The sequence below is a fragment of the Durio zibethinus genome, chromosome 5 (assembly GCF_047325235.1).
Source record: "Durio zibethinus cultivar Kanyao isolate XHJ-2024 chromosome 5, ASM4732523v1, whole genome shotgun sequence".
Lineage (NCBI taxonomy): Eukaryota > Viridiplantae > Streptophyta > Magnoliopsida > Malvales > Malvaceae > Durio > Durio zibethinus.
The window spans coordinates 34,791,624-34,807,500 of NC_143166.1; the positions used below are offsets into that span (position 1 = coordinate 34,791,624).

General features: G+C 35.1%; 1 pseudogene across 1 annotated transcript in view; it reads right to left on the reverse strand.

The window, feature by feature from the left end:
* Positions 1 to 15,877, reverse strand: part of LOC111282446 (ABC transporter C family member 12-like) — a 29,562-nt pseudogene that overhangs the window by 6,062 nt on the left and 7,623 nt on the right. Inside the window, exons 2-22 of the transcript XR_016342436.1 lie at positions 12,467 to 12,581; positions 12,314 to 12,394; positions 12,183 to 12,207; positions 11,541 to 11,597; positions 11,142 to 11,204; positions 10,581 to 10,655; positions 10,288 to 10,396; positions 9,474 to 9,552; positions 8,499 to 8,675; positions 8,306 to 8,405; positions 7,578 to 7,744; positions 6,922 to 7,063; positions 6,033 to 6,232; positions 5,789 to 5,887; positions 5,543 to 5,695; positions 4,684 to 5,073; positions 3,988 to 4,168; positions 3,086 to 3,409; positions 1,996 to 2,743; positions 1,032 to 1,153; positions 196 to 441 (exon numbers count right to left, since the gene is read on the reverse strand). The product of XR_016342436.1 is annotated as an ABC transporter C family member 12-like (transcript). The remainder of the gene's footprint in view (positions 1 to 195; positions 442 to 1,031; positions 1,154 to 1,995; positions 2,744 to 3,085; positions 3,410 to 3,987; positions 4,169 to 4,683; positions 5,074 to 5,542; positions 5,696 to 5,788; positions 5,888 to 6,032; positions 6,233 to 6,921; positions 7,064 to 7,577; positions 7,745 to 8,305; positions 8,406 to 8,498; positions 8,676 to 9,473; positions 9,553 to 10,287; positions 10,397 to 10,580; positions 10,656 to 11,141; positions 11,205 to 11,540; positions 11,598 to 12,182; positions 12,208 to 12,313; positions 12,395 to 12,466; positions 12,582 to 15,877) is intronic.

The following is a 15,877-nucleotide window of genomic DNA, read 5'->3' on the forward strand; positions in this document are numbered from 1 at the left end:
CAGAAGTTACCTAGTCATTAGTAGTGAGTATCTTCTTTTTGTCCCAATTGAGCGAAGACCTAATATTACGCTAGATATTTTCCAAGCCATTCCTGGAATGGAGTCAATCTTGCCTTACAAGACATCTATTAAATGGGATGGAATTTTTGCAGAAAGAAAAAGCGTCCAGGAATAACTATAAATTAGAAGGCCCACCTGACCAGCATCAAGCACAAGAATCCGGTCACAGTTAATGATGGTATTTAGTCTGTGAGCAATAATTAGCATGGTACAATATTTGAATTCTTCGCGAATGGTTTTCTGGATAAAAGCATCAGTCTTAACATCCAGTGCAGCAGTTGCTTCATCAAGAACAAGAATCTTTGACCTTCGAAGCAATGCTCGGGCAAGACACAATAATTGTCTCTGCCCGACACTGAAATTCTCCCCACCCTCTAAAACCTTGACCACAGAATTCTGCAAACTGTTACTCTCAACATAAATAAATAAATAAATCTACATTGATTTCCAGAATAAACATTCTCAACTTGTTTAATCAGTTGGAAGGCATGTCAGCAGATTATTGGCATCTTAACTGAAACAAGTTGGCTCAGTGCCGATGCAAGCCATTGCCAGCAAATTGAACTAAGGTAACATGACAACATGTAGCAAGCACAATTATGAAATATAGTTATTGTCCAATCGAATTTATTTGAAAACAAAAATCTTCCATGAGCATATCCCCCATGTATTTTATAAAATGAAGCACTGATAAAAGTAAGTCTTTAATTATAGGAAGCCTATGATCATTTATTTTCCATATGACTTTGACATTTTTTCTCATTACAATTGCATTTGACTGCTTTAAGTTACAACTGCAGCAACCATTTTACTCTTCTATCTTTTATTTATTTTAATTGTCTGAGTTAGCTCAAGAAACATACAAAGATCATGATAATTAATTCATTAGCCTTGATCACCAGTACTAGTTTTCCAGACTAACAATTGGAGACCATTTCCTTTTCTATTTTGATTATTTTCTATTTTAATACCTCTGCATCCAGACCAGAAGAGTTCCTCCTGATGACACCCTTCACATGTGTCCTTTCTAAAGCCTCCCAAAGGTCAGAATCATTGTGCTCATTAAATGGATCAAGGTTTAATCGCACAGTTCCTGGATAAATTAAAGATGACCATAAAAATGAGAAACTTTAATTTAGAATATATTCTATTGAAAATATTATGGAATAAAAGTGAAATACTTAAACTTTTCCCTCTTGAATGTATCTCCCTACTTTTAAGATTTTTTGTAGCTCGGGCAAAACATAGCTATGTCTACGAAAGGTACGGGAAAATTAAAAAGTTAGAGATTATTAAAAAAATAGACTGTCAAGGTTATAAGGAGTGGACGCAAAGGACATCTAATTCTTAGGTTGATTGTTACATTGGGGAATGACTTGCGAGTTGCAACGGAGGAAACCCTTGTTCAATAGAGTTAACCATCCTTTGTTTCCAAATTCTCAATGATTGACATTATCTAGGATTCATCCAGTTCAATACCCTCAATTAACTGTAAAAAAGTCATAGACACTACAGGAAAAAAATGCATTAATCAAGCCTAATGTTAGTTCTGGTATTATTCATGATTATTACATTTTTTTTAATTACATAAAAGAAAGGCTTATCAGTTTTTTTCTTGCCTAATCTCTCCACTCTGCAGTAGCTACTTCTTAGTTACAGATTGAAAATTGTATAAATTACAGTTTCAAGGCCTAAGGATAATACCAAGAATACACCTGGTATTTTACTCTTCTTGCACAAATCTACTTCATTGTAAATTGCCACAAGTTATTGAACCATATAGTAATACTTTCTAATAAATCAATGAAGAAAAAGTGACAAGTCATTAATAAAAAATTGTCAGAAATTTATTTCAGCGAACCTGAAGAACAAAAATTAGGGTTTACAAAGAATAATAAAAAGTTACAAAGTATACTCAAAAGTTAAAGTGAGTGCCTGAAAGAAGAACAGGTGATTGTGGTATGATACCAAGAATCTTTCTCAAGTCTGTCAGTCCAAATCTAGCAAGATTGCAACCATCAATCAAAATTCTTCCTTTTTCCAGCTCTACAATCCAAAATAATGCATTCAGCAAGCTGGATTTCCCTGCACCAATTCTTCCAACTATCCGTAGCTTCTCACTTGGAGAAGTAGTAGAGGACAATCCACACAAGACTGGTGGACGTTCAGGCCTGTAATGAAGGACGACATCCTCAAATTGAATTGATCCAGATGAAGGCCAACCACATGGAGGACGATGGCTCTCAATTACATCTGGAGCCTCTTAAGGCAAATTGATATATGAGCCCACACGTTCCACAGCATTTAAGCCATTCTCAGCACGGCTTGCTTGTCTTAAAACACCACTCAATAGACTAGTGATATTTAATGTATAAGAGAGAAGCAGACCCAATTTTGATGCAAATGCTGCCTCATTTTCTGCTCTTCCAGCCTGCAGAACTTAGGAGGTAGTGGTTAACCAAATCATGAGGCCCCCTAATGTTTCTAATCTTATTGACAGCCAACGATTTAGACTCATATTTGCAAGGACGAATATGATATTATTATCCATGGACCTCCCAATAACATTGGCAACCCAATCATAAGCTTTGTATGCACGAATGAATGAGAAACCATTTAATGCTTCTCCAAATAGAGCATATTTGGTAATGGAATCCAAGCGCTTCAATTCACGAGATGTGCTCTGCAATAGCACATGATCACTGAGACTTGTGAAGAGCAAAGATGTGTTAAATAAAAGATAATAATCACCACAGAATATTTAGATGAGTATGCAACTAAGGTAGAATACTTGCTTATATTAGGCACTGGTCTAGGAACATGAAATGTCCACAAAGTGAGTGCATCCTATGATGCTAGAAATTGAAGGCTAAGCATTATCCAATACTTAACAGTTAACAGTAATAAATTTTTAGTTATAATTCCTCGTGGTTTGTCCCTTTCACACTGGGTATCAGTCTCACGGCTAAGGAAACATGAAAACCAAAGCTTAAACAGGCGAGGAACTGACAATTATGGGACATACCTGATAATATAGATAGGCTGCATAAAACAAGAGGAGAAGTGGCATTAAGGCTCACAATGAAAATACGCTCACAACACCGATCAGTGCAAAAGTTGAAAAAAGCTGCCACACCTGATTCATAAACATATTCATAAAATTGGCAACATTACGATCTATGTCACCTAGATCTCTTGAAAACCTATTGATTACTCGCCCAGTTGGATTGGTCTGGAAAAACAACATTGGAGCTCTTAGGATGGAATTTAGCATCATATCATGCAATCGTCTGGCTGCATGAAGACTTGAAGTGATCAACCAAAAAGAGTTTGTCAGCATTACATTTACCTGAATCCATTAAAATGGTAAGTAACTCACTATAAGAAGTACTAAAGTAGAAGGTAAAAGGGGTAGCACCTTAGGAACTAATTTATCAGTTGGGGCAGGCAACCATACAGACACACACCAGATAAAACGCCTAACATTGTATGCTATTAAGCTTATTTTTTTCTACTTCATGGAATTTCTTCTCTATAATGCTGCATTCATTATATTTTGAAGTATATAAAAGATGGGAGCATATCACCCACAATTATTGTATTACAATTAACCAACCATAATTTAGTATTGTGTAGGGTTCACTAAAAATTATGTAGAGCCCACACCTTAAGTGGTGGACCCCTACATAATTCTTGATTATGATTGGCTAACTGCAGTAAAAAGAATTGTATGTGAAATGCTCCCATAAAAGATATATCCTACTAAATTACTATTCATTTAAAAAGAGAACTTCTAGTTCTTTGAACAACAGAATAATCATATTGAAAACAAAGCCACCATTATAAGCTTTCATTACAGGATGAGAAACTAGTGTAAATGACTATCAATGCAAACCACATGTTAGCTGCAGATAAAGATGCACCCACCTGAGTAAATCCTAGAAGAGCATAAATGAGAATGTAGAATCCAGGCTCATAACTCTTTGAAGTACTTTGATCTGTCCAAAAGCGTAACCAAGTGCTGCTGAAAATTCTAAAAACTTCAGTTGAAAAGTAAAATATAAAAAGTATCATGATCACCCATAGGCCTCCTAGAGCATCCTTATACCTGCAATGGAAACAATAAAAGAAAATTGGCTCTATGCCCATCTCATGTGATGCAACATGCAGTTGCTTTGGCGTTTAAATATGAATTAATGAATTATTTATGTGCTTTACATGTGAATTAAAATGTAAGAAAAAAGTGAAAGCTAAAGAAGGATTAAAGAGCATTGCCATAAAGTCCAATACGCGATCGGGCGAATTATCAGTGAAATGTGGGTAAGTTCTTAGGACACAAACACAAGACCTCTACTCTGTTACTATTTCAAGTTAAGTAACCATTTTCCCAACAGTTTAACTTTCCAGCACTAAAATTTTTAAGGCTTCAAAGATATTCTTGTTTGATGTTGGAATGCTATGAAGAGACAGACATCATTAACCAAAAGAAGCTGACCAAGGAGAATAGAGATTTCCCAGCTGATTATGTCTAAGAAAAAGGAAACAATTACTAAAATTAAAGTTAATAAGAAAAAGCATGAGGTATAGTTGTACTAGTAAATATAAAGTGCTATCCTGTATTACCTTGTTAAAACATTCCAGCTGATCACACCTGTTTCCCTTTCTTCTTGCTTTACAAGTACCACTTTCCTTCCTTTCCTCTTTTTGCAGGATTTGCATTTTTTAGCACCTCATTTATCTCGACCATCTCACTTGAAGTTGGTTTTAAGTCTTCCAGGTAAAAGTTTTTCCCATCTTCTTTTCCTTCTCTTTGTTTTTCCATTTTGCAGGCATTTTCCATCAGTTTCTGAAATATCCTTCCTTTTTTGGAGATTCCCTCGAAGATACCCTCTTCTTTAATTACACCATTAGAGACAAGAAGATGTAGTCTACATGTGGAAGCAAATGTAGCTGGTTTATAACTAGTATTCTGGTTTTTCCTTGCAACTCTCCCTTAATACACTTGTTGAAAACCTGCAAATGACTTCAGATTAGACCTATTAGGTATAACCTTAAGAAATCATATTTAGAGATCAAAAAAAGTTGAATGACCATTCCCAAAAAGTTGAAAAATGCATTCAGATAAAAACCAGAATTGTAGAAACCAAAAAATCCTCTCTTTTAAGAAAGAAGAGAAAGTTCATTTAATTTCCAAAGAAGATGTCAGACTAGCTGAGGCAAAGAAAAAAAAATCCCAAGAACAGCGATCTTGATGGCAATGACAAAACGTGAAAACAAGTCAAGATTAGATACAAAGAATATTTGTGATTATGGTCTTTGTTTCTTTTGGGTTTCTTGATGTTATTATGTTTTATTTATGGCTTTGGATTTTCTTGTTAGTTTGATGCAAACCTTTTTCCTATCCCACATAATGTGAAATGTACTATGATCAATGAAGAAAAGTGAAAGAAATTCCAAATGTTGATCAGAGTAAACAAATTACCTGTTGTGCAACGTGAGCATCAAGAGCCCTTAAAGGGTCATCAAATATGTACACGTCCGAATAGGAGTAGACAGCTCTAGCCATGGAAACTCTCTGCTTCTGCCCACCACTTATATTCACCCCTCTTTCACCAATCTCAGTGAGATCATGATCCTGAAGGACAATGTGAAATAGTTAATTAGTTATGGAGACATTCCACAATAAGAGAAAGATATTACAAAGATAAATGTATTAAATCCACTTTACAGGAAGTTTGTCAAGATCCTGCTGTAAAGCTGTCACATCAATGGTCTTCCAATATCGTTCTGGTTGAAAGCTAGACCCAAACAATATGTTGTTACGAACCTGTGAAAATAAATTTTGAAGGTCAGAAGTGAGCATGGTAGTAGAAAGAAAACTTCCAATCTTCCATATTCAAAGAATACCGGAACTGGTAAAAAATTGAAATGAAAGCAACATCAATGTAGAACATAAGCAACCTGCAACTTACAGTAGCATTAAAAATCCACGAAACTTGGGGAACATAAGCAACAGTGCCTCTTATAACAACACATGAATTTGCATCTGCAGACATCTCTCCTAGCATTGCTGATATAAGTGATGTTTTTCCTTCTCCATTTTCACCAATAATTGCGACTAAGCTGCCAACTGGCAAATCTAGATGATAATTGATAACGTGGGCTGCTCTGCCTGCAAAAGAAAATCTCAAAATTATCTTCATCCACGATGGTAACACACTACAATATCAACAATGTTGAAGACAAGTGTGAAAAAACTTCTTTACTACAAACCTGGGAATAGTGCATGGTCAGTCACTAGCCTGCTTACTAGTCAACTCTATCCTAAGCACCAACCAAAGAGTTACATGTTTGTCAATATGCTGCATTTGCGGTTGACCTCGACGAAGTAAATAATTAGTAATGAAGATGGACAAGTGATGTGCTTTACACCATGATGGGATTACAGAAGTATCCTCTTGCGTGAAACAAAAGAAATCTAGTTACAATACATAGTTAATTTTCTTCTGTGGTACCAAAAATGATGGAAAGTCCCCCCTAAAATAGCACCTCAGCTATGGGACAAAGCAATGTTTTCATCAAGTATACTTTCAAAGTTTTTAATATTCCCTTATCGCTGCTGCTAAAGCAACCTGTCCTATGTAATATCAAAAGCTATAATGCTCCAACCTGATGGGCAGAACTCAATAACTACTTGTTTTCTGCCTTTCCATTCTCTTCTAAAGCATGATGCAAACTAAATGCATTGACTGATCATTAGTAAAACCTTCACAAGCAAAATTAAATGCAAAAGTCCCATTTAGTAAAGCAATTGACTCATAATTTGAGAAGCATAGAAACAAAAATAAACTATAGAATGACCTTTGAATCCCATGAAAAATTTCCATCCTTAATTGAGATGGCAGGAAGAGCTGGCTGAAGAGGAGGATTCGGTGCTACAACTCTCTCTTCAGCTAAGAAAAGCTCCTCAAGACGTTTCAATGATACATTTGCATTTGCAACCAGAAAAAAACCAAGGGTTTAGACTATCAAGAGGACAAAAGAAGTCATTAGAGAATTTGAGCAATACTAGTAAAGCAATGAAACTTAATGATTAGTGAACCTCGAAAATTAATGCAACTACATCACATTACAAATAGTAATCAGCATAAAACTAAATAGATAAATCTTTTTAAGGTTATTTTCCTGTCATGGCCATAAATTCTTAAATTTTATTAAACATCTATTAAGATATTGAGTGACAGAACAGCTTGCTTGTCCAGCCAACAGACTGAGAGAGGTTAATTAAACTTTTATAACTTAGGAACTAACCAAGTTTAAAAACTAAGGAAGGTACAAACAAATTTACCATGTGAAACTCAAAATTTCAATAAACAACAAAGAAGAAATATCAGAGAAATAAACTGTACCTAAAAAGTTTTCCCTATAATAAGATTCTAGCAATGAGGAACATAAAAGCTGCAAACCACTTGAATTCTGCTAAAAACAATGATGTAAGGAGTGAAATAAGTTAAACCTGACTTAACAAATTAGGAAGTGCATCCAGAGAAATTTGTAGCAATGCAAACAGCGAAATTGATGTGAATGCCCTTGTGGGTGTCAAATCCCCACCAAGCAAAGTGAACATCCCAAATGAAACTACTATTGTGACAACTGGTATGCTGTTCAGTATGAAAATGTTAAACTGCAAGAAAAGGTAACTTGTTAAAAAAAAAAAAAACAAAAGAGTATGGTATAAACACATTCATCTTTATGTATCCTGAAGCCTAGCAGCATGAACAGCTAGGGAAACATGCATAATTTATAAGATCAGCTAGATAGATAAATGAGCATTCAATCATGTTTTATGATGCATGCAAGTTGCATAACTGACCTACGTACTCTAAATGTCATGATAGATCATGGATTTATGTGATAACATGTCATAGAGCAAAACCAGGGTAGTGATAATGTCAGCCACCTTTTCTCATAAACCAGCTTAAAATGGAGGTTTCAATATTATGGATGGTGGCCACCATAATCACATTTTCCTTTCCAAAAGAAAATGCACCAAATGGTGAAAGCATAACATGTCCAAGATTTTGGTTGGTGATCATCTAACTATATTTTACAGTGCAAAAGCAAGTGCATCCACTGGGGAAAGCAAAATTTCTCATGGCAACTAGCAATGTCATATTTTGTTTTGGCATGTTCACAAAAACACACACACAAAAAGGAAGCAGGACTAGAACTTCAAATATCATACAGCAGATAGTAATTGAGCTCTCCGAAGCCATGATAGCTCATCATTCCTAATACTGCGAACTCTGGACTGCAAGCTCTTCTCCCATGCATAAAATCTGACAAATTTTCAAGTACAAAGCCATTAATCAATCAAATGGAAAGAAAATATATTGAAATCTAAAGGCAGTGCTTTCTGAATTCAATCATATTCCACGGTGTCCATAGCAGTTAAAATTGCATTCATAAGACAGACTCTCCTGGCAGTCCACTCTAGTCCTTGCTTAGTTGTTTTTCGCATTTTGCTAATCACGATGATCTGTCCCCAGGAGGCATAAAGACAAATTAGTTAAGACATCATCAAACATCAGAGAGATGGTTTAAAAATTTTCATCCTCAATGACAATAGATATCAGAAGACAATCGACATGGAAAATAATTTCCCAAACATGAAGCACAGACACAAACAAGTAATACAAGTACAACATGATACCGACATGGCTACACTGCAATTTTAAAAAATGAGGACATGTATACGGCAGGAAATGAAAATGATAAAAATATTTTTTATATATTCTGAAAACTGAATGTATATTGAAAAATTATTTTTTTTTAATTATACAAGAATCTTAAGTTTATATACAAATAACAAGGGGTTAAATTAAGAAACTAAATCTTCCTTAATTCTACGGATACAAATACTTAATTTTAGAAATACAAATATAAATATACAAATTACAGGATTACAACCGACTGTAAATAAATGTTTTCCCACACTCCCCCTCAAGCTGGTGAATAGGTGTTTTCCATTCTCAGCTTGAAAATAATTTCTTAAAATGTTGAACTGCTGAGACCTTTAGTCAACACATCTGCAAGTTGACCTTTGGTTGATATATAAAGTGTACAAATCAACCCACTGTCTAATTTCTCCTTTATGAAATGCCGGTTTACTTCAATGTGTTTTGTTTATCATGTTACACAGGATTATGTGCAATGCTTATTACAGACTTATTATCACAGTAGAGTCTCATTGGTCCATCCCACTTGATCTTCAAATCTTCTGGGATAATCTTTAACCATAGTAGTTCACAAATTCCTTGAGCCATTGCTCTGAACTCTGCTTCAGCACTTGCTCTTATCACCGCATTCTGTTTTTTACTCCTCCATTAGTGATCCAAGAGGAGAAGCAACACCAAGTTGCTGATAGAAGAACCAAGGCAATAATGATACGAAATGGAGCTAACCACAATATACGAAGTTGCTCGCATACTTTCCGAACAAAGCAAAGTAGTATCAATAATAGTTCAAACCAATCCTCTAACCTAAATAAAAAAAAAAAAAATAAACACCAAAATAAAGAACAGATAAACGCGGAATACAACATTCCGGTCTTATCACCTCCAATTGAGAAAAACAAAATAAAGAAAAAAATGCATCAATTGCAACTCGAAAATATTACGCACATTGTTCCAGAATCTGCCACAGTCTAGAAGTTCCCACGTGTTATTGTTTCTCTTCTTACCAGGGTTGGAAAAATAAAGTTGTGATAGGAGAATCTATCAGATTTTAACATACCCATCAATTTTACACTATTAGAGGGAAAAAAAAAAAAACGTTATCTAGCCTAAATATCATAATTCCAAATTAAAAAAAAAAAAAGAGTTTTTGATGACAAATTGGCCAATATAACCCATGTTTAGTGCTATAGAGGTGAAGTGCTTTATTTGATTTCAGTTCGATGGATATATCGATTAAATTAATGGTAACAATGTACCATAAATATTGGTTCAATTGCAATCTTTGCATTCTTCTTAATTACTGTCAAAGGATCATTCATCTTTGTTAAAGCAATGACATAAGGCATAACTTCGAAATATTTGAAGATATATATTTCCCTTAGATATACTGTCTTTTGTCTTTATGGTGGACTCTGATTCGTAAAGCATAATATACATTTTTTACGTCAATTAACATTAACATTTTCACAGTAATTAAACACAAACCGTACCTGAAGTGCATTAGCATCTGTTGTGATCATATTTGTTATCTTTCCAGACAGGTAATTCTTGTGAGCCTCATGAGTCAATCTCAGAGATTTGTGAAATATAGCTGCCACCTATGACAGAAACAGTAAAATATAACTAGGAAATCAATTTGAAATAGTTAACTAAAAAGCTAAAATGTGCTCCAACTAAAGCAACGGTGCTATACCTGAAAGCCAAGGGAGGCCGAGTTTAACATGCTCAAAATAGCTCCATGTGCTTGTATGTATCTATTTTAGGATGAATGAAATATATTACCAGAGTAGAATGTAGATGAAAACCAACACACCAAATATTCTGCACATAGTGAGCCTCGAGTAGTACAACACATAACTGGCAAGAGTTCAAATAAGTCACACTATCAGAATTGCAGCAGCCACAAGAAATCATTTTTTTTTAATTCAAATTCTTATCAATTATAGGAAGAGCTAATAGAAGCAACAGCTTTGCATATTTTGCTGAAAGAACAAACTACAAACCTAATTTGCTTATGCAGATACTTGACCTAATGCATGAATGGCTTTTGTATGGAATCCAAAAACAGATAGTTCTCAACAAACATATGGATAAAGACATTGATATCAACACTGCAATTCAAATTACAGAGGAATGCGAAAGAGACTTGAATAAAACACTACATTCATTCTTTAGGTGAAAGACACCAACAAGATTCATAAATTGTTGAAAAAACATAATCCATAGCAGATAACATGTTATGCTACAAAATGATTTGCAAAAAAAAAATTCTAAGCTGCACGATTTGGGTTTGTCTTAAACCAGAACTCCTGAGAAGGAGACACAGGATATGGATCATTCCACTCCAAGAAACATCAAGAAGGCATAGGTATTACCAATCCAGGCTGGGTCACCTCGTTGCATTGACTGCAGATTTTAACAAAAAAGTTACAAATTGAACACAAGGAATAGAATACGCAAAGCAGGATCATGTCTAAAATGGGACAGCTGAAAATTTTACTACCATAGAAATTTTCTTTGGCTATCGGAAGAAATTATTGTCTAATTTGTTATTATTCAAAATTTCTTAAAGATATGAACATCATCACAAAACCAATGGGGTTGGTAAATCAGTAGAAATTTTATCAAAATAAAATAAAAGTCTAATATTTCTCTCCTATAGCAGAATAAACAAGAGAAACGATAAATCATTTGTTTAATTAGGCATTGGCTAGGGAAAAAGAAAAAAAGAAAAACACTAACCTGTAAGAGATGGCTTAATAAAATAGGCCCCGTAAACTGACAAAGGACCAATCCAATCTGTGATGTTCAAATGTGAAGCTATAAGCTTGCATTCAAAACTTTGTTTCAGATTCTTTACAGAACTACCAAATCTTCATGTATTGTTAAACCTCCATATGATTTTCTAGAAGCAAAACTTAACATTTTATCTTAAACAAAATGTAAATGACAGCAATGGCCTTATCAGGAGATTAAATATAAAGAACTTTGCATTTAAGCACAACAATAAAAAAGCTCAATAAAATAGTCCTTGACAAGATAAGATGACGTTCATTATAGCTCAAGATTAGCATTGTCATGACACATTCTCATCAACGGTATGAGAATAGCATAACTTTAGTATTACAGTTTCATATAGTAGTTATTGAAGGAATATCACCTTCCATAAACTACAACTCCACAAATAAAACGATGCAAACTTCTTCAAGACAGTTGATACAGTAGATAAGTGGAGCAAAAAACATATCAGGAAATAAATCCAATTACCAACAGAGAACATAGCTTATGTAAAGATGACCTTGTTCTCTTAACTCAAGGAACTTAATAATTTAAAATCAAATTAACTGCCATGAGAAACAAACGAGCAGCATGCATGCTTATTACCTTGATAACACCTCCCCACCAAAACCTGCATGACACATTTAAAAAACAAGAGTTAGCATATGTAGCACAAGCTTGCAACTATACTTGGCAGAGAAATGAAGGAAAAAAGCAAAACCATGTAGCTAGCTGACCTTTCTCCAAGCCTACTATTCAATGCTCTCAAAAGCCATGGTTTAGATCTTTGAGCTTCTTTGAACCAGCATCTATGGAACCTGCATAGGTAAAAATTGTTATCATTGAGTGGCTGTGTGCATTAGAATGCAAGGAAAGAAACAAATGCTAACTTCTGAATCAGGGTATCAGTCTGATCCCATGTATCTAACTTCCAAACATCCCTTTCAGTGATAGGTCTTCTATAACCTTGCTGCATGAGGGGGGTAATCCATTCAAAAAATATTCCTGTCATAGCATATTGCAGCAAATTTTCAATCAGAAGCTCACAAGATTATAGTAAGCATCACATAGTCCAAAACTGATCTTGCAACATGATAATAAAGGTCAAAACCCAACTGTCTTTCCTAGTACATCTACATCCCCACTAGCGATATCCTCCTAAATGGCACCTTTTGGAGAGAGAGATAGGGATGGGGAAAAGTACATAGTGAAAGATCCCAGAAGGAAAAAATACCAAGGACTATGTTGCTCTAACTTTTTAATTTTCATCAAGTAACCATGTTGGACACTTATCCGACATGTCAAGACTCAAGTGGACATGGTCATGAGGCCTTAACCCTCCAAATATAAAGGAAAATCTAGAAAATATCAAATGCACCCGTGTTGTACACAACCCATGTCTAACACTTTCTCCCAATTCCGAGCAACAAAGATCAAGGATCCAGACTTCTAATAAAGAATACATACATAAATGCATACATACATACATACATATATATATATATATATAGAAATCTGATTCTCTTACATTAATGCAGCTTGATTTTTTAACTTATTTTGGGAATATTTCTCATTTACTCTTCTGATTTAACCATCTATCCTGATTGTCAAGCTTTTAGGGATTTGTTTCTATTTTAGAATAGAATAATTCTCCTTTCTTTTATTATTTTTTGCTTTCTGTTTAATGTTAAGTTATTTCATAAAAAGGAACTTCACTATTACTCTTTCATTTTAGATAGAATAAGAAGTAATAAGGACAATTGTTCTTTAAGTTTTCTACATGATATCAGAGCCGAAGGTTCAACTTGGATGCAATGAGTAATGATAATATATGTAGAAGTGGAACACCCAAGTGAGTGATGTACTGAGTCAACCTATGATGGATTGCAAGGTTAAGGCTATGATTGACTGCCAAGCTTGAGAGGCACTGAGACAACCTAGGTAGCAAGGTTGAATGCTGGGCCTAAGGTGCACTAAGATCATCCAAGACGTGAGGTTGTCTGGCCCAAAGGAGGTGTTGATAGGATTTACTCACATGGGGGAGCCAATGTGGGACTTGATCAGAACTCATAAGTGAATAGGGAAGATTGTTGGGATAAGGTTCACATGTGAGTAAAGAATCCCATCACTAAAAAATCTGAATGAGATGTCCTATATATACATGGAGGACCCAAGAACTTAATAGCTTGAGCTTTTTGGCTCAAATGATGTCCAACATGTATGTATGGGCTCTCTGGTGTGCTTCCGTGAGCTCCAAGTGTGACATATCTCCCATCAACCTATATATACACAGAAGACCCAAGAACCCAATAGCTTAAGCTTTTGGGCTCAAATGGTGTCCAACATGTATATATGGACTCTCTGGTATGCTCTTATGGGACTCCAAGTGTAACATATCTCCCCATCAACTAGTATCAAAGCAAGTCGGCCTAAACCGTTAGACTATAGCCACACGAGTTTCTGTTATGGCTAGCAAGAGTGAGAACTCTTCTTCTACAGAGGTATGACATGAAGAAAGTCACAAAAAGATTATGCTCCAACAAACCCTTCAAAATAAGTCTACAACCTTTGGAACTACTTTACTAGCACAAAAGGGTAATTTCCTAAATACCTTAAGTGTTCAACAGGGAAATACACAATCTCATATTGTTGATTCAGGTGCATCAAATCACATGACTGGAGATGCATCCTTATTCAACAGATATAGATCTTGTTATGATAGTTCTACTGTAAAAATTACTAATGGCTTTCTCTCAAATATGGCAGGAACAGGTTTTATTGTAGTTTCGAAAGACATAACACTCGACTCTGTCTTCCATGTCCCTAATTTAAGTTGTAACCTACTTTCTATCAATAAGCTTACGAAGGATAGATGTTGTGTCACTAAATTTTTTTTTAACTTGTGTGAATTTTAGGAATTGGGCTCGAGGAGGATTATTGATAGTGCTAGGATGTGCACAGAACTCTACCTTCTTCAAGATGATGCACTTGACAGACCACAAAACTTTTGTATAGCCTTAGCCTTTAGTAGTAGTAAGGATGACCTTATCATGTTATGGCATTATAGATTAGGACATCCAAATATATTATACCTAAAAAGGCTATTTCTCTCATTATTCAATAACATCTCTGAAGATTTTCAATGTGAAATTTGTCAACTTTCCAAGCACACTCGAAATACCTAACTTAACCTTTCCTATAAATCATCTCAGCCTTTCTCAATGATTCACCGTGACATTTAGGGACTGTCAAAAGTTAACAATATCACAGGTTCTAGGTGGTTTGTTACATTTATCGACGATCACACTCGACTCACTTAGGTATTCCTTATGAAAAAAAAATTCAAGGTTAGCCAGATCTTTCAAAACTTCAATAGCATGATACAAACCCAATTCCAAGCCAAAATCTAAGTTCTTAAAACTGACAAAGGAAAAGAATATTTCAACTCTATTCTCAACCCTTACCTCACCAATAATGGCAATATCCATCAAAGCTTTTGCATTGACACTCCACAACAACATGGGGTTGCTAAACACAAAAACAGACTTTTGATAAAAGTGACCAAATCCCTTTTGTTGACTTCCAATGTGCCTAAATATTTTTGGGAAAAAGCTGTCCTCACTACAACTTATTTGGTTAACTGAATGCCTTCTCAAATTCTTGGCTTTAAGACACCTTATCAAACTCTCCTTGTTTCCTACACACAAACTTGGTTGATCTCTTCCATTCCCATCAAACTCTTTGGCTGAATTGCCTTTGTTCATATTAGCCAACAAAATCGCAGCAAGCTTGATCCCAAACCCTTAAAATGCATCTTCCTTGGTTATTCCCCAAACCAAAAGCACTGTAAGTGTTACTCACTCATCATAAAAAAATTCTATAGCTCTATGGATGTCACCTTCTTTGAGAATCTTTCATACTACAGCAAAAATGATATTCAAGGGGAGAATACTACTCAAGAATATCAATTCTTAGCTATTGACTTGCCAATTTCCCAACCAACCCCTTCAAAACCAAATTCCCAACTAGCCTTTTCAAAACTAGAATCTCAACCAGCCCCTTCAAAACTAAAGTCTCAACCTACCCAACCTATTAGCCACGTAGATTCCAAAACCCAACTTGTTCAGACAACTCTTGATTCTTCAAACCCTAAGGTTATGCAAGAAAAAAACAAAAGAACTGATACTCTACTCAAGGAAGCAAAAACCAAAGGAACAAGCAGACAACTCTACACAACCTAGCACTAAAAATCAACTTGATCCGAGTCTCCAAGAACCCGAAAATAACATAGGCAATGTCCC